Raw genomic sequence first — 18,415 nt, 5'->3', positions numbered from 1 at the left:
CTCTTCCGGAAAAACAGACCACCTTCCTCGTCCCCATGTACTACAAAGAATTAGGGGCGGGTGGCGGTGCGGTGCGGTGCGTGTGTACGGGTGCGGTTGTGAAAGAGAAAGGGAAGTCATTTTGGAGAGCTATTTGCGTGGAGTCTAAACCCATTCAAGTAGTTTGGGAATTCTTGAAAGTAGAGGCGGTTGTGTTTCATAGCCTTTAACAGCTTGTTTCAGTGGCTTTTATTAAAATGCCGTCAGTTTGGTGTTTAGAATTTGATACCGGCCTTTAAGCCAAATTACTATGGCGCTTTATGTAGAAAAATCCCTCTTTCCTTTTACCAGATAGGCCTCTACCTTTTTAAAGCATCTTCTTTTTAATTTTTTATGGTGTTGTATATGTGATTTGACCTGCTATTCTTGAAATTAAATTACGGTGCTGGACACTGCAGGGTTCAGAGTGGGACTTTGATAGGGATCAATATGTCGTTAGAAAATACTCATTTTAATGTACATTAATGAAAAAGCAATTTCTTTTGGGTCACATTTTGACACGCTTATTTTTTTTTAAGTCTCTAGGAAAACAGGAAAGTATTCCCAACTTATAAAACCCTCCCTTTCAAAGTTCTTTCTCCTTTCTCTTGTGTTTTTGTTCCCTTTTTAGGGATCTTGACAAAAACCAGAAGTAAAAGAAATAAGGAATGCGACTCAAGTTTTAGAGGATTATACAGTTAGTGTGCATATTTGTAGACACACAGGCACAGTTTTCTGATTAATATTTCTTACTCCTTTTTCTACGTTATTAACTTATTTTTCCTGCTTGTATAAATTTACGAATAAATTATGAAGTTGTTTAAATCAAGATTGGGAAATCCTAATTATGTGTTACTCATAGGACAACATATATAGTAGTGAGATCTGTATTTGTGCCTACAATTGCAAAGATATACTTAAAGCTTGTAGTGGCAATATTTTAAATGCACTTAAGGGGGCTTTCCTGGTGGTGCAGTGGTTAGGAATCCGCCTGCCAATGTAGGGGACACAAGTTCGAGCCCTGGCCGGGGGAGAATCCCACATGACGCGGAGCAGTGAAGCCGATGCACCACAGCTGCCGAGTCTGCGCTCTAGAGCCCGCCAGCCACAACTACTGAGCCTGTGTGCCACAACTACTGAAGCCCGCATGCCTAGAGCCCGTGTTCTGCAACAAGAGAAGCCACCACAATGAGAAGCCCGCACACCATAATGAAGACCCAACGCAGCCAAAAATAATAATAAAATAAATAAAACTGCCTGACAGCTGACATAAAAACATGACCAATAAACACCCAAAAGTTCCACAGGGTTACAAGTAAAAAAACTTAACACACCTTAAGTGCTTTTTAATTAATTAATTTATTTATTTTTGGCTGTGTTGGGTCTTTGTTACTGCGCGGGGGCTTTCTCTAGTTGCCGTGAGCAGGGGCTACTCTTGGTTGAGGTGCATGGGCTTCTCATTGCGGTGGCTTCTCTGGCTGTGGAGCACGGGCTCTAGGCGCACAGGCTTCGGTAGTTGTGGCTCACGGGTTGTAGAGCGCAGGCTAAGTAGTTGTGGCGCACGGACTTAGTTGCTCCGCGGCATGTGGGATCTTCCCAGACCAGGGCTCGAACCCTTGTCCCCTGCAGTGGCAGGCGGGTTCTTAGCCACTGTGCCACCAGGGAAGCCCTGTCAGGCAGTTTTACACCTGAAAGGGGCTGTGGAGAGCACTAATTCGACCAGTATACCCAGAGTACTTGCTTGGTCCCTGACTTGGAGGTGGAGTGCAGGCTAGTGGGGATTAAGTTTGAAGACAGATACATTATATATGTATTGCAATATTCAAATAATAAGGCAAATCTGTTATAAGAGGCTTTCATATTATTGACAGTAGGCAGGAATTTTTATATAATTTAGAAAATTTCTTTAACCTGTAGACTAATAGGACTTTAATTAGCATGGTAGTTGACATTCGTATGATATACTTTTCACATGTAGCAGAGCACTGGGTAGGAAATCAGTAAACTTAGGTCCCCTGAAGTTAATTTCTTTTTTTTATTTTTTTTTTTTAGGCATTTTATTGTATTTATTTATTTATTATTTAGTTATTTATTTTTTGCGGTATGCGGGCCTCTCACTGTTGTGGCCTCTCCCGTAGCGGAGTACAGGCTCCAGACGCGCAGGCTCAGCGGCCATGGCTCACGGGCCCAGCCACTCCGCGGCATGTGGGATCTTCCCGGACCGGGGCATGAACCCGCGTCGCCTGCATGGGCAGGCGGACTCTCAACCACTGTGCCACCAGGGAAGCCCTGAAGTTAATTTCTATAAGCTTCATTTTTGAGATTTGAATGTCAAGATTCTAAGCATCGGGCTTCCCTGGTGGCGCAGTGGTTGAGAGTCCACCTGCCGATGCAGGGGATGCAGGTTCGTGCCCCGGTCCGGGAAGATCCCATATGCCGCGGAGCGGCGGGACCTGTGAGCCATGGCCACTGAGCCTGCACGTCCGGAGCCTGTGCTCCACGGCGGGAGAGGCCACATGGGTGAGAGGCCCGTGTACCGCAAAAAAAAAAAAAAAAAAGATTCTAAGCATCATTGCTTGCTTCATTTAACATTCTTGGGAAGGAGCAGAATCAGACAGAGGCATAATTTTTCTCTTAGCATTTAGTCAAAGCCTTAACTGGATTCTGAACACCTTAAAGGCAGAGACTGTGATGTTCATTTCTGAATCTACAGTACCTAGTGCTAGTATGAAGAATCCCATTCAGATTGTGTTGAAGTGAAAACTTGCACAGACTCTGTGTTTTTACTCCTCTCTAGGTAGTGTAGTTTTGAACAAATCGTCCATCCCTGAAGAGAATGATTTAATCAGAAATTTCCCTTATCCCTACAACCTAAGAGTGGTTTTTCTTCCTGTGCACAGTTGTCATTCTCAATTCTGAAACCCAGATGAGGCCTTCCTTTGGGGTACCTTGTTCTAGGATGTATTCCTGTTCTTGGTGCGGCCCCGTCCCTCACTTCATTTTTTGGTGAGGAATCTCACTGTCTAAAGAGAGGAGTTTAGTTAGCTAATAGCAGAGCTGGGATTAGGAACCAGGATTTCTGATTTTCAGTCCAGGAATTTGATTATAACTTCTGTTTACCTGTGACTCTTTTCCTTCCCGCCTGATTATCTCCATCATTCCCTTCTCCTTTCCACTTCCTCTCTTTCTCTTCACTGGGCAAAAAAATTATAACAGAAATAGTTTGAAAGAATAGTTTCATGTTTGTTTTAACCTTTTACAAGTAAAGAGAGGGGACCATTTTATAGCAGCATATCTATTACTACAAAAATATGTTCAATCAAGACATATCATCGACAGGGGCTTCATTGAGTAGGGTAGAAACCATGTAGGAGAAAAAGGCATTTGGTCCAGGATGGGACAGCTCTCATCATCTCCTGCTTGCCCTCCCTTCTAGATGAGGTGAGTTCTATTTCAGTCCCTGTTGGGGGCTTGCCCTAGCTTCACTCGGGCATCTCTCTGTGTTTATGGTGACTTGATTACGGGAGGCCTAGAAGTAACATTCCTTTAGATCCTTAGCCCTTTCCTGTCTATAAAAGTTTTGAAATGCTGGGTGAGTACCACTACTGCCACTATCACCCACTTAGCAGTGAGAAGATGAAAGCTTAAAAGCAAATCTCTTGTGTTTTCAGGCTAGCCTTCGTTTCTCAAGGATCTGTTTATTATTCTGTTTTGAAAGTGAAGTAGCTTTAAACCATTTTTATGTGTCCTTTAAGCAAATTCATGTCTTAATTGTTTTCAGACTACAGTGGTTTATTCTTTAAGTCAATACACTCTTAATAGGTGTATTTTTAAAAACCTTTTAAATAAATAGATTGGGAGTTTGGGATTGACAAGTACACACTGCTATATTTAAAATAGATAACGAAGGACCCTACTAGCATAGGGAAATCTCCTCAATATTCTGTAGTAACCTAAATGGGAAAAGAATTTGAAAAAGGGTAGATACATGTATGTGTATAACTAAATCACTTTGCTGTACCTGAAACTAACACAACATTGTTAATCAACTATATTCTAATATAAAATAAAAATTTTTTAAAGGCTGTTTAATACTTTTGAGGCTTGTTTGGATTGCACTGGCAGTTACTGTTGTTTGGAAACACGCAAGTATCTATCTGTGTCTCCTGGTAGTGTTGATAGTTTTTTACAAAATTTTCAAGATGAATCATAAGAATTCAGTGGCTTAAAACGGCATAGCTAAGGTAGGGGGGGAAAATACCGAAGGTTTTTTTTCTTTTATCTGAAAAGATAGACTTTATAGATTGTGGAATCTATGTAGACCTTTATAGATTGATTTTATAGATTCTGGAACATAGAGATTCATGTAGCTTTCCCGGTAATTATCGACTCTGAAACTTCCTAAACATTGTTGCACAAAATTATTTTCACGGAGCTCTTTTTATTATGAGTAGCTGAACAGGGAAGACTAGAAAGGCTCATTTAGTGATTTCTTTTCATATGTAGGCAGTCCCAATCTCCCCAATATGAAAATTGTTGAGAATATACTTTTTGTTATGATATTGAGAATAAAAACTTTCTAACAGTTATAATGTTCCTTAATTTAAGCTTCTCAGAAACAATAAAATTTTCTCTCCTACTCAGAATTTAGTTGGTGAACAGTAGTTGATGAAATCATTATTCACCTGACTGAGCCATCATTGACTCCATCAGATAGGGCTCCTTTATTTGTTTAACTACAGTTTTAAGACCAGTTTCTCAAAAACTCCCTTCTTTAACATCTCAATAAAGAAAAGGCAAAATATCAAACTTCTGATAAGTTTTAAGAGATTTTTATAGCTCCCCAAAACAAGCAGTTCTTTAAAACAGGTGTGGTGTGATTATAAGGAGAATGAAGAAATATCTTGCTGTAAACATGAAATTTTTGTTACTACAAGAGATTGTAAAAATAAAGGCTAAAGTATTTGTCTCACTAATGAAACTCTCTTGGACATTACTTATATATTAATATCTGTATATTAATATAATTACAGTGTTTAAAATTTTAGAAAAGCTGGAAAGAATGTGTAATCAGTTGCTCTAGAATAAAAATAAGGGTCCTTTAGTGTTGTGAAGCTACCCATCATGATATTATTAGATTGAGGAGCTAATGGCTGAAGAGTCTTTTGTATCTTTCCCCTGTTTCTGACCCTTTTTCCCCTCTCAGATCCAGTATTTTCTTAAAGAAACCAACCAACTGCAAAAACCTAGATATCTATACTAAACAATTGGAAATCCAGCATTGGTTCAAGGACTTCATGGTTAGAGATGTGATCATCTGACTATAAATTAGCTAGAAAGTACTAGGAAACTCCAATTTTGGGGGACTAAGGTAGTTTTAATCGCCCAAACATATTATTTTGCTTTTTGTTTTTAATTAATTACTTTATTTATTTTTGACTGTTTTGGGCCTTCATTGCTGCGTGCAGGCTTTCTCTAGTTGTGGCGAGTGGGGGCTAGTCTTCGTTGCGGTGTGCGGGCTTCTCATTGCGGTGGCTTCTTGTTGCGGAGCACGGGCTTTAGGCGCGCAGGCTCAGTAGTTGTGGCGCACGGGCTTAGCTGCTCTGCGGCATGTGAGATCCTCCCAGACCAGGGCTCGAACCCGTGTCCCATGCATTGGCAGGCGGATTCTTAACCACTGCGCCACCAGGGAAGTCCCCAAACATATTATTTTGAAGTGCTAAACTAAATTAACATTTTAACACTAAGCCCCAATAAGCAAAGCAGGCTATTGTGTGAATGTTAACTTGGAGTTAACTTGTTTGGTAGAAATTTTCTGAACTGTTCAAAATGGGCATAGAGATTTACTTTTCATTTTTTAAAATATTTTTTGTTTAAGAATAGTTTTATATTTACAGAAATGTTGCAACAGTACTACAGAGAATTCTGGCATACCCCTCACCCAGTTCCCTATGTTGGCAGCATCACATAACTGTGGTACATTTGTCACAACTTTTATTTGCTAGCCATCACCTAGTAAGATGGTATTAATTTAGTATTGGAAATGAGTTAGACATGGTAATGAGTTGTTCTTCAGGTGATCTAGAGCAATGGTTTTTAAAACTTTTCAGTTCAGACTATTTGGAGCAACATTTACTAGATTTAACAACCAGTACCTATTTGTTATAAGTTTTTTTGTTGTTTGTTTTGTTTTGTTTTGCTGTACGCGGGCCTCTCACTGTTGTGGCCTCTCCCATTGCGGAGCACAGGCTCCGGATGCGCAGGCTTGGCGGCCATGGCTCACGGGCCCAGCCTCTCCGCGGCGTGTAGGATCTTCCCGGACCGGGGCACAAACCCGTGTCCCCTAGCATCGGCAGGCGGACTCTCAACCACTGCGCCACCAGGGAAACCCTGTAAGGTTTTTTTTAGATTCTTGAAATATTCCTGTGACCTAAAGGGTAAGGTTTATTTTTTTATTTTATACTCATTTGCCCAGAGTCAGATAGTTAATGAATAAAAAAAAATTCAGAACTAGACATAGATATGATTGCCAGGGTTTGGAGCTAATACATTGATTTCTGTGAATTATAAGAAGTTTATGGAGCTTCCCTGGTGGCGCAGTGGTTGAGAGTCCGCCTGCCGATGCAGGGGACACAGGTTCGTGCCCCGGTCGGGGAGGATCCCACATGCCGCGGAACGGCTGGGCCCGTGAGCCATGGCCGCTGAGCCTGCACGTCTGGAACCTGTGCTCCGCAACGGGAGTGGCCACAACAGTGAGAGGCCCGCGTATAGCAAAAAAAAAAAAGTTTATGAGCAAAAACATAGCTTTTGGTGTAGTGAAAATACTATTGTCTTGAGAAATAAGAAACTTGGCTTTTGTCCTAGGTAGTGTCTTTTCTTCTACCATTAAATAATTGTGTGATCTTGGGCAAATCATTAAATTTCTAGAGTTCAGTTTACCCATCTGTGAAATTAGGAGATTCAGAGTCCCTTTCAGCTCCAATACACTGTGATATTGCACAGTTCTCTTGCAGTCACTGTTGTAGACCTCAAATATTTGTTGGCTAAATACTACAAATGTGAACCAAGTTAAAGAGGATGCTTTAAAAAACAGCATGTTTTTTCATCTGTAAAATGAGAAGGTTGCCAGAGATAGAAATATCCCCTTCAACTCTAAATTCTACCTTGAACATTTTCTTTGGTAAAGGTCTAACTCTGCCTCAGAGTAATCATGCTAAACATCAATGATCTTTGTTTAGTTTCCCATATGCAGAGAGGACAGACCAGCAGCTCTCATTTTTTTTCTTTAGAAAATTCTAGATTTTTTTTTCTTTAAAATTTATTTGGAGTAGGAATAGGGTAATAAGTAAATTCTAGTTAATCAATGAACTGGAATTTTAACTTCCAGACCATGAGTTATTTCTCAAAGTTTGCCAGTGTTCCACTTGGGAGGACTGTTCCTAGCCTTTGCTGTACTTCAGAATCACCTAAAAGCACATTTTAAAAAAAATTGGATTCTTCAGAATCCACAACCCCTACTTAGTTGGACTCAGGGGACTTGCTTTTGGCAGGTGGCATCTTCAAACTGTAGGATATAATGTAGTGGTTAAAGATGCTGGTTGTGTGGGCTTCCCTGGTGGCGCAGTGGTTGAGAGTCCACCTGCCGATGCAGGGGACATGGGTTCATTCCCCGGTCCGGGAGGATCCCACATGCCGCGGAGCGGCTGAGCCCGTGAGCCATGGCCGCTGAGCCTGCGCGTCTGGAGCCTGTGCTCCGCAACGGGAGAGGCCACAACTGTGAGAGGCCCGCGTACCGCGAAAAAATAAAAAAAGATGCTGGTTGTGGAGTTGGACTGCCTGGCTTTGAATATGCTTACTAGCTGTGCAATTATGGACAAGTTACTTGACCTCTCTGGACCTTAGGCAACTCATCCATAAAATGGGGGTAATAGTGATACCTATCACATGGGATTGTCATGAGGGTTAAATGAGATAATATACTAAGCGCCTTGTATTTATTATTTGGTATATAGTGAGGATTCAAATGTTATTCATACCACAGAAGACCTCCACAGTCCCTTCCCCAACTTCATCACTGAAATCAACTGGTTTAAAGAAAGGGAGAGACTGGAATGAATTTTTTGTGTACTCCCTGAAGAAACATTGCACAGTTTCTGTAGCAGATTTTAAAATAATTTGTATTGGGATTGGATGGGTGTCAAAATGGACTCTGGTGTAGTGATATAAAATTTCCAGAAGTAGTGAAGCTTTGCCTAAAAAGCAGATCTGAGAAGAAACTGAAAGGAGGGAATGTTGAGAAAGATTAAAATGTTTGCATCTTTTATTGTTTTAAGGAACTTTTACGACAGGCAGAAACAACCTTGTAAGTTTAAATTCATGAAATGTTTAACTTGGCTTACTCATACATTTCATACTTAGTATTTTGTGGTAGGAAAGCTTTGAGGAAAAGTGAAGACATTTGGAGATTTTGAGATGATACAGCTGTTACCCATCTATGAATGTATTATTCAGAAAGGGAAAGCCAATCCTTTCTGAGGTGGCTTATTTATTCCTAGGAACCCTGTTAGCTACACTAAACGTTGTCCCCAGGGAGTGGTGGTTGCTAGTTGCTTAGACCCTAGGACGGTAATCATTAAACGTTAGTGCTTAAAATCACCTGTGGTGTGGGGCTGTGGGGAGTTAAGAATGCACATTCCTTGAGTCCCCTTTTAGATTTAGTAGGTCTTGGGTGGGGCCTCGTACGAATCCACGTATTTAACAGAGATTCTCAAGTGATTCTGATGCAGGTGGTTCCCACACTAGAATTAATGAAATACATTTGACCCTTGAAAAACAGGGGTTTGAACTGCGTGGGTCCACTTATATGTGGATTTTTTTCAATAGTAAATACTACAGTCCTACACCGTCTTCTGTTAATTGAATCCCTGGATGCAGAACCACAGGTAAGGAGGGCAGACTGTAAAATTATACTGGGATTTTTGTCTGTGTGGAAGGTAGGTCCCCGTAGTCCCTGCGTTGTTCAGGTGTCAGCTGAAATTATCGATAGGCAGGTCTCCTCAGGTAATAACTGAAAGAAGGTACAACATAACATTTATAGTTTAGATTGCTGTATTGATTTAAAATTGGGTCATGTTTAGGTACTATGTAATTGGTGAGTATAAATAGAGATAAAGTAGAGAACAGGTATAAAAACAAATGTAGGGGCTTCCTTGGTGGCGCAGTGGTTGAGAATCTGCGTGCCAGTGCAGGGGACATGGGTTCGAGTCCTGGTCTAGGAGGATCCCACACGCCACAGAGCAACTAGGCCCGTGAGCCACAACTACTGAGCCTGCACGTCTGGAGCCTGTGCCCTGCAACAAGAGAGGCCGTGACAGTGAAAGGCCCGCGCACCGCGATGAAGAGTGGCCCCCGCTTGCCGCAACTAGAGAAAGCCCTCGCACAGAAACGAAGACCCAACACAGCCAAAAAATTAATTAATTAATAATTTTTAAAAAACAAATGTAGAAGTATTTTGCTAACTTTCACTAGGTTAAGAAACTGTCTCTACCTAATTAAATCTTAGTTTCCTCTTTATTAGTGGGAAAGGTCTTTTGCTTTCATTTTATGTAGTTTAGATAGCCATGCTTACATGTTCTGTGAAAAACTTTAACTCACAAAACCTTACTCAGGTCTCTTCAACATGGAGTCATAACTTTACTTCTCCTTATTTATAGTTTATCAAAAAGGGTATTAATTTCCTGTCTTCCTGCTGGGTAGTTGTAATTCTTCTCCATGCCTTTAAGAAAAACTCCTGCATGTTGTACATGGCTTATTCCCCTCCAGAATTTGCTGCTTCAGCCTTTCTTGCACTTCTTATTTCTGTGGCCAGAACAAGAAAGAGATGAAAAACCATGTGACTGTCTGGGTTTTCAGCAGGCTCTTTCCTGCAATTAAGAGAAGTTTACCTAGGAAACCAAGCTATAAGTTACGTTCCTACTTAGAGCTAGTTTGAGAGTAAACTTGGTAATGCGTTTAATTTACCTTTGAATTTTGCTTTTCAGTTTCTTTTTAATATGAATTTTACTTTGGGATACATTTCTTGGTTAAAAAATATTTCCTTCTGCCCGTCTCTAACCTCACACAGATTAAAACATTTTAAGTTTGGAACTGAACATGATAGTTTTGAAATCAAATTCTGTGCTGTGTTCTCATATTTTCCCCAATACTGTAATATACAACTCCCCGTCATACCCTGGGCATTATTTAGAATTTCCAAATCTGGTTTTCATCTAGACTGTTTGTAGTCATTTTCTAGTCTAGGACGGGAAATACTTTTCTGTGCTGTCCCAGGGAAAAGTTATTCAAAGACTATAACAGTTTATTGGTTTTTGTTGTCATTATTAGAAAAACATAAAATGCTCATATTACCTGCTTTCTAAAAGCAGGACAGGGAATATAAAATAAAACTAAAGATAAATACTTTGTTTCTATACTATTCCAGTTAAGGTGGTAAGAAAGAAGATAAAATTGGGAGGGTGTGGAGGTTCTGTTAGAGAGAGACTGTTAGAGAATGAGTTTGAAGAGGTTTGTATAGAGAAAAATTTCTGGAGAGAATAAATGTTAGCTGGAAGTTAGCTCTGTACTTTGGCCTGTGGGCTTCAGAGTATTGGCACAGATTATTTACATATTTATTTTTCTATTCTGCTTACTTCAATGTCTTGTGGATGTTTCTGGCAACTTCTTAAAGATAGCTGCTGTGCCTCTTCTTCTTAACTTCCCTAGTATCCCCATCCCCTCATGGCTTCTTAACAGGTTATATCCTGCAACAGAAATATTTTTTAATGACAGGTTGTGTATATCAGGTTTAATTTAGACTTTAAAAGTTTAGGTTGTTAGTATGATAGATTCATGTATTAAAAAGTGCATGTATCAAAGTGTAAGATAAATGCAATATACAATTTTACAGAATGTATTCTTACTTGAGTTCAAGTGCTAAAAGGCAAACTTCTCCTACAAGCACCATGGTAAATCTAGTAAACAATTTAAATCTCTCACCCATGAGAAGAAAATTGTTCATTATCAGGAAGATATATTGTGTAGAAATTTAAGTTTTGAAGTAAGTTATTAAAGTTTTAAATCGGTAAAAGGTCTCAATTGAATAAGTAGTTTCTGTGTTTTTGAAAAGTGATAAAATTTAAGTTGCTTTTTTGCTTACATGGTCCTTGACACTCCTCACCCCACCCCTGCTGAATTGACTTTTTAACTTCATTGGTACTACCTAAAATTAGTACCAGTGGGGGTTGGGTGTTGTTTGGAAAACAGAAGGTTTGTTGTGATTCTTAATTGGGTGTTGAGCACTAAAATTTGTTATCTAAAGACTAATAAAATAAAGCTTTTGGGGCTTCCCTGGTGGTGCAGTGGTTGAGAGTCCGCCTGCCGAGGCATGGGACACGGGTTCGTGCCCCGCTCCGGGAAGATCCCACATGCCGCGGAGCGGCTAGGCCCGTGAGCCATGGCCGCTGAGCCTTGCGCGTTCGGAGTCTGTGCTCCGCAACGGGAGAGGCCACAACAGTGAGAGGCCCGCGTACCGCAAAAAATAAATAAATAAATAATTTTTTAAAATATAAAGCTTTTGATAGACAATTATTATATAGGGTAACCAGCACAATAACTGCACATATAACTAGAGGGTGATGTCCATCTTTGTGATATACTTCCAGAAGCACATTAATGCTGTCGAGAATACAGTACTAGGACAGGGATTAACTTTCAAAATTGGTTATACTAATAAAATAACTGAGAATTATACTGCATGAAGAAAAAATTTTAGAAGGTAACCACTATAAAATGTTCTTGATTAAAATAATAACTAGCTATGCATTTTAATGAGGAGGTAAGATTGTTTTGCTCTTGTATGAGACCACCAAAATCTTTTGATTTAGTTGTCCATTTGATGGAAACGTCATAACACCCAGTGGAAAAAAAGACAGTTACCTTGGTCAGGAGAAGATAGGTTCTATCATGTATACCTTCAATTCAGGAAGTACTTCTAGGTGGTCAGAGGAGCAAAATGTCAACAAAACAAAAATAACAACAACCCTAGCGCTAAGTGTTTGCCTCTTTAGAGAGTTTAGGCACCTAATAGATGTGGTTTAGCCTCTGCTTCAATTTTTTCACTAACAAGGAGCTCAATTTCCTCAATGCAGCCTATTGAGGGTATTAATTGTTAGAAGGTTCTTTATGTCATAGCACAGTGTATCTCTTTGTAATGTTCCTGGTCCTAATTTGCCCTTTAAAGCCACAAAGAACAAGTCAGTTCTTTTACATAATTACAATTCATAAGATTGCTACTGAATCTTTTTTTTGTTTTTGGATCCTCTCAGCTAAGCATATACAATTCTTATGAGCTAGTTTATGATTTTCTTACCATTTATTCTTTCAACAGATGCTACTGAGCCCCATTTTTAATACATATATATGTGTGTGTATATATATATATATATGAGACATTAAGGAAATTAGATTAAAAATATTTTATTAACAAACTTAAGATGGGAGAGTCATATAAATCAGTACTTACCATATTACCTGATTAGTGTTATAAAAGAAAATGCAAAGGTACATTAGCAGCACTGAAGAAGGAGTGATTAACTTTGGGATGAGATGTTAGGGAACTCTTCACAGTAGATGAGACATAAATGCTTGGTTTTTTGTTGTTTTTTTAATACCAATGAGGAGGGTTTGGATTGGAATGAGGGTGAAGCCAGTACAGGCATACAACAGCATAGGCAGAATTATACATGAAATAGCACAGCACTTTTGGAACTGTAGAGACTTATTAGTATGACCTCACCGTAGGGCAGGTGAGGTAGAGTGTCAAAAACCGAGGCACAAAGGTTGGGTCTAAATTATGAGGGAGTTTATGTGACAGAACTAAGCATTTTGAATAGATTCTGTGAGAGTTGGCAGTCCATAGGACCGTTCGATGGGTTTTTAAAACAAGGGCAACATGCTTAGGATTGCATTTTAGAACAGTGACTCTTGTAGCAGTGTAGCAGATGTTTTGGGACTTGAGAAACTGGGGCTTGGATACATTTGTGGTAGTTTACCTGTACTTGTCAGGCTCTTTATTAAAGTGTGATATCCAGATTATTCATGTAAACTACATTAAATTCAGTCCCTGTCAGAAGGGGTAGCTAACAGATTCAGTGACATATGCTTAGACCAGTAGCTTTTTTGTGAAGCTTTAATGAAGGTAAACTTTGAATCTGATTTTTGTTTCTGAGGGAAGTGGGATGATACGAAAATGGAGGGTGATGTGAAAAATTATGTCTACCATGTTTTGTAAGGAATTTGATGAGGGGAGAAAAGAGCCAGAATAGTTGTTAGGCCAGTTTCCCCCCCGCCTAAATTCAAGCATAGTTGATTTACAGTATTATACTAATTTCAGGTGTACAACATAGATTGTACTCCATTTAAAGTTACTATAGGGCTTCGCTGGTGGTGCAGTGGTTAAGAATCCACCTGCCAATGCAGGAGACACGGGTTCAAGCCCTGGTCCGGGAAGATCCCACATGCCGCGGAGTAACTAAGCCCATGCGCCACAACTACTGAGCCTGAGCTCTAGAGCCCGCGAGCCACAACTACTGAGCCCGTGTGCCACAACTACTGAAGCCCGTGCGCCTAGAGCCCATGCTCCGCAACAAGAGAAGCCACCGCAATGAGAAGCCCGCGCACCGCAAGGAAGAGTAGCCCCCTCTCGCCACAACTAAAGAAAGCCCACACGCAGCAACCAGGACCCAACGCAGCCAAAAATAGATATATAAATAAATAAATTTATAAAAAATAAATAAAGTTATTAATATTGGCTATATTCCCTGTACTGTACCCTACATACTTGTATCTTATTTATTTTATACCTAGTAGTTTGTAGTTGTTGTGGAGCAGAAGGGAAACGATTTCAGGGAAAACCCTGAGAGAATAAAGTGGTAAAATCAAGTCTGTATGTCCAATGCACAAGTTCTATACATTGCTTCATAAAAGTGGATGGAGGAAGTATACCCATCACCCATTTTTGAGGATTGAGTGAGGTAAAGACAAAGTATTGAGACTTCCATAATTACTTGTATGTATGTGTCTTTTCTACTAAGATGCAAACTCTCTGCAGATATGAAACGTCTTTTTTGCTCTTTTGTCTTTGCAAAGAGACATAGAGCCATATATATGAACCATATATATGGAGCCATATATAGGAACACAAAGATTTATTGGATTAAAAACTTTTTAAAAAGTGCAAGAACTTATATACTCAAATGATTGGAACCTTTGGAGTGATCACTTTGGAAGTAATAGTATCATTTCTCAAAGTATTTTTGGTACCTTTCTCTGAGGGATGTTTCTGTAGGAGAGAAATCAGCTGGGCCAACGTAAGATAGGACTGAAGAATTGAACGTTGAAGGGGAGTTGTAGCTGAAATACATTAGGAAGCCAACTAAGCAAGTTCACTTGTATGTTAACTATAGTAAGTACTCTAATATTCTAGATGTAATAGATTCATGCCCAGGCAAATTATTTAGACACATAATGTGTAAATAGTTGAGGTTAGTGTAAACAAGCATAAATGATTTCACCTCTGGTACTCTTCTGAAGGATTAAATAAAGTCAGTGACTTGGCGGTCTGTCACCGTTGAATTTGGTCATCTTTGAGTAGGCACAGCTGTATCAATTTTGGTGAAGACTACAACTCTTTTTAACAGGGTGTTTGCAAAACAGTCCATATTTAAAGGACTGACTTATATAGGTTGTGGGAAAATCCATAATACAGCATCTGTAACCGGCAATGTTATAATGTAAAAGAAATGTTGAACTTTATAAGTATTGCCTTAATGCCATTGACAGTTTTGAAGTATACTTTTTCTACTTGTGAAGTAAAATATTTTCTTTTGCTTGTCTAATTAGTGAAACAAATTATGTATTTTCTCCTATTCTATGGCTTGTCTTTATACTTTCTTGATAGTGTCATTTGATGCACAAAAGTAGAAATGTTTTGGGTTTTTTTAACATCATTATTGGAGTATAATTGCTTTACATTGTTGTATAACAAAGTGAGTCAGCTATATGTATACATATATCCCCATATTAGAAATGTTTTAAATTTGGTATATTACAGTTCTAAGTATGTGTTACCAACTTAGTTTTTACTATAAAAGGTAAGATGTATATGTGGCTATCCAGAGCATAGAGGCAAGAAAGCAGGGAATGTGTGAAAAAGAGTACAGTTTGGTTAATATGTTAGAGTTAATTAGTTTTAAGGAACAGAAGCCAACTTAAGCTACCTTAAGTGAAGGAGGATTTATTGTAGGCGTGTAGTAGGCATCTTGTGTACATTCTGAAGATAGAAAATAAAGTATACCCGGGCTGCAGAGTACCTGGAATAATGGTTTCTCTGCCTTTCGGGGGATGCTTGGTTTTTCTCATCTCTTTTCTGCCTCTAGGCTGTTTAGTGCATGGTTTCTACCTGCAAAAGCCCTATACAGCTGTCCCAACTGTACATGATTTATCAGTTCAAGCATTTACCGTCATTTGACTTGATCTCTAAGTCTTCTGTTTAAAAATCCTGGGAATCTGATTGTCTCAGCCTACATATGAATTTGTCCATGTTTTATCAGCAGTCCAATTTAATCAGTACTGACTGAGGGTCAAGACCATGAGATGCAAATATGGCCACTTTGGGCTACTGCTTCAGTCAGGATTGGGGCAAAGGCACTGTCGAAGTGGGGAGTGGGTTGCAGGTATGCTAAAGCCACATGTATTTCTCCTAGTTGTAAAAAGGGTAGTAGGAAATAATGTTGGAAAAATAATTTGGGTCCAAATTATAACGAGTCTTTAATGCTAGGATAAAAAATTAAAACTTTTCCATAGATATTAGAGAGGTTTAAGGATTTGGGGGCAAGAAATGAAATGCTCTATTCTTTTCTGCTTGTGCTTTGAAGTTTATTCTAGCCAGAATGAGATATATGTCATTCTCCTCCTCTAATTTTCTCTTTGTCTGAATCCTCCCTTGTTCATTCAACAAGCATATTTGAGCACAGACTGTATAGCAGGAAAAGAAGGAGCTAGAATAAAGCCTTTCTGGTAAAGCCAGTGATGATCACATTGCAAACATAAATGCTTACGATGTTGATACTAGCAGGGAGCGTGAGATGACGGAAGCAATATTTATTCCTCTGGCACTGAACCTGGCTTGTAAGTCCATCTTCCGGCTCATTTCAGTGCTTTACAGAGGTTGCCAGTGGAGGGAGGGGTAACGACAAAGAGGTAACATGATGGAGTTTTTTCGGGGTGATCCAAGTGTTCATTAACTCGACTGTGGTGGTAGTTACACAAATCTATACATGTGGTAAAACTTGTAGGACTGTATGCCAAAATAAAGACAGCCAATTTTTATTGTGTTAGTTTAAAAAATAAAAATTTACTGAGTGTTTAAATACCTTATATGTGGGGTACTGTGAAAGTTATACAAATCCTCTTCTTAATGCACTTATAGTTTAAAAGTAGCATTCAGATCACTATTTAAGATAGAAAGTGAAAAGTATAAGGAGAGAATGATTTATAGAAGAAATGGCTTATGGGGAGAAAGCTTCATGGAAATAATAGCTCCCCAGACTGCACTCTTCCATTAGACTAGTGTTATAGACTGAATGTTTGTGTCCCCCCTAAAATTCATATGTTGAAACCTGATCCCCAGTGTGATACTATTTGGAGGTGGAGCCTTTGGCAGGTGCTTAGGTCATGAGTGTGGAGACCTCATGAATGGGATTAGTGCCCTTATAAAAGAGGCCCAGAGAGCTCTCTTGTGCCTTCTGCCATGTGAGGACACAGCGAAAAAACTACAGTCTGTGAACCAGGAAGCCATCTCTTAGCAGACACTGAATCTGCCAGCGCCTTGATCTTAAACTTCCCCAGCCTCCATAACTGTGAGAAAGAAGTTTCTTTTGTTTATAAACCACCAAATCTATGTTTTTTTTTGTTGTTGTTGTTATAGCAGCCATAAAGGGATAAGACAGCTAATTTGAGGACAGCAGTTCTTTTTTTCTCTGTAGCCCCCAAATTAGCAGACTTTCATTAATGTGTGCAAGCACAGCACTAGGATACAATGGTGAACACAGAGCTCACAGTCTAATGCAGTGGCAACTTCGTAGAGCTCACATTCTAATGCAGAAAATGACAACTAGATAAATTTTCAAAATCGTTTTGGCTATTCTACTTCCTTTGCCTTGCTACATCAATTTTAGAATCAGCTTATCTATATTTACAGATAATCTTTGTTAATTAACTTGGGGAGAATTAACATCTTTACTGTGTTGAATCTTCCATACCTGGAACACAGTATATTTCTCTGTTTATAATTTTGGTCTTTTTAAATGTCCTTTATCAGAGTTTTGTAGCTTTCAGCATACACATCCTGCTCATGTTTTCTTAGATTCATATCTAAATATTTAATATTTTTTGGAGCTGTTGTAAATAATATATTTTTTAAAATTTCAGTTTCTAATTATTCACTGCTAGTACTATATAGAAATACGACTGATTTTTGTTTGCCTTATACCCTGTAACCCTGGTAAACTTAGTTCTATCTCTGGGAGCTTTTCTGTGGATTCCATGGGATTGATTATGTAGACAATAGTGTTGTCTGCAAATAGCAAAAATTTAATTTTTCCCTTTCCAATCTGAAACAATTATTTTTCTTCCCTTACTGTACTGGCTAGGATTTTCATTATGATTTTGAGGGGAGTGATGAGAGCAAACATTCTTACCTTGTTTCCAATCTTCAACACATTTGGTCTTTCACATTTAAGTATGATGTTGGCTGTAGGTTATTTTTGTAGATGCCCTTAACTAGGCCAGAGAACTTCTAGTCCTAGTTTTCTGTTTATTTATTTTAATCAAGAATGGATTTAGGGTATTATTAAATGCATAAGTTGATAGGATCATGTGTTTTTTCTTCTTTAGACTGTTAAGATGGTGAATTACATTGATTGACTATTTTTTTTAAACATCTTTATTGGAGTATAATTGTTTTACAGTGGTGTGTCCATCGATTGACTTTTTTTGTAATTTTTTAAACATCTTTATTGGTTTTATTGTGTTGTTCATCATTGCTTGTTTCATCTTTAGTTCTTCTAGGTCCTTGTTAAATGTTTCTTGCATTTTCTCTATTCTATTTTCAAGATTTTGGGTCATCTTCACTATTATTATTCTGAATTCTTTTTCAGGTTTACTGCCTATTTCCTCTTCATTTGTTAGGGCTGGTGGATTTTTATCTTGCTCCTTCATCTGCTGTGTGTTTTTCTGTCTTCTCATTTTGCTTGTCTTACTGTGTTTGGGGTCTCCTTTTTGCAGGCTGCAGGTTCGTAGT

General features: G+C 38.9%; 1 protein-coding gene across 1 annotated transcript in view; it reads left to right on the top strand.

Annotated features, from left to right (window-relative positions):
* TBC1D12 (TBC1 domain family member 12) overlaps positions 1 to 18,415 on the top strand; it is a gene marked incomplete at its 3' end in the record, with an annotated part of 71,335 nt that overhangs the window by 1,181 nt on the left and 51,739 nt on the right.

This window comes from Neophocaena asiaeorientalis, unplaced genomic scaffold (genome assembly GCF_003031525.2).
Source record: "Neophocaena asiaeorientalis asiaeorientalis breed wild unplaced genomic scaffold, Neophocaena_asiaeorientalis_V1.1 scaffold597, whole genome shotgun sequence".
In the NCBI taxonomy this organism is placed as follows: domain Eukaryota; kingdom Metazoa; phylum Chordata; class Mammalia; order Artiodactyla; family Phocoenidae; genus Neophocaena; species Neophocaena asiaeorientalis.
Note: the sequence above shows the minus strand (reverse complement) of the source record. Positions and strands in the feature narration are given on the sequence as shown.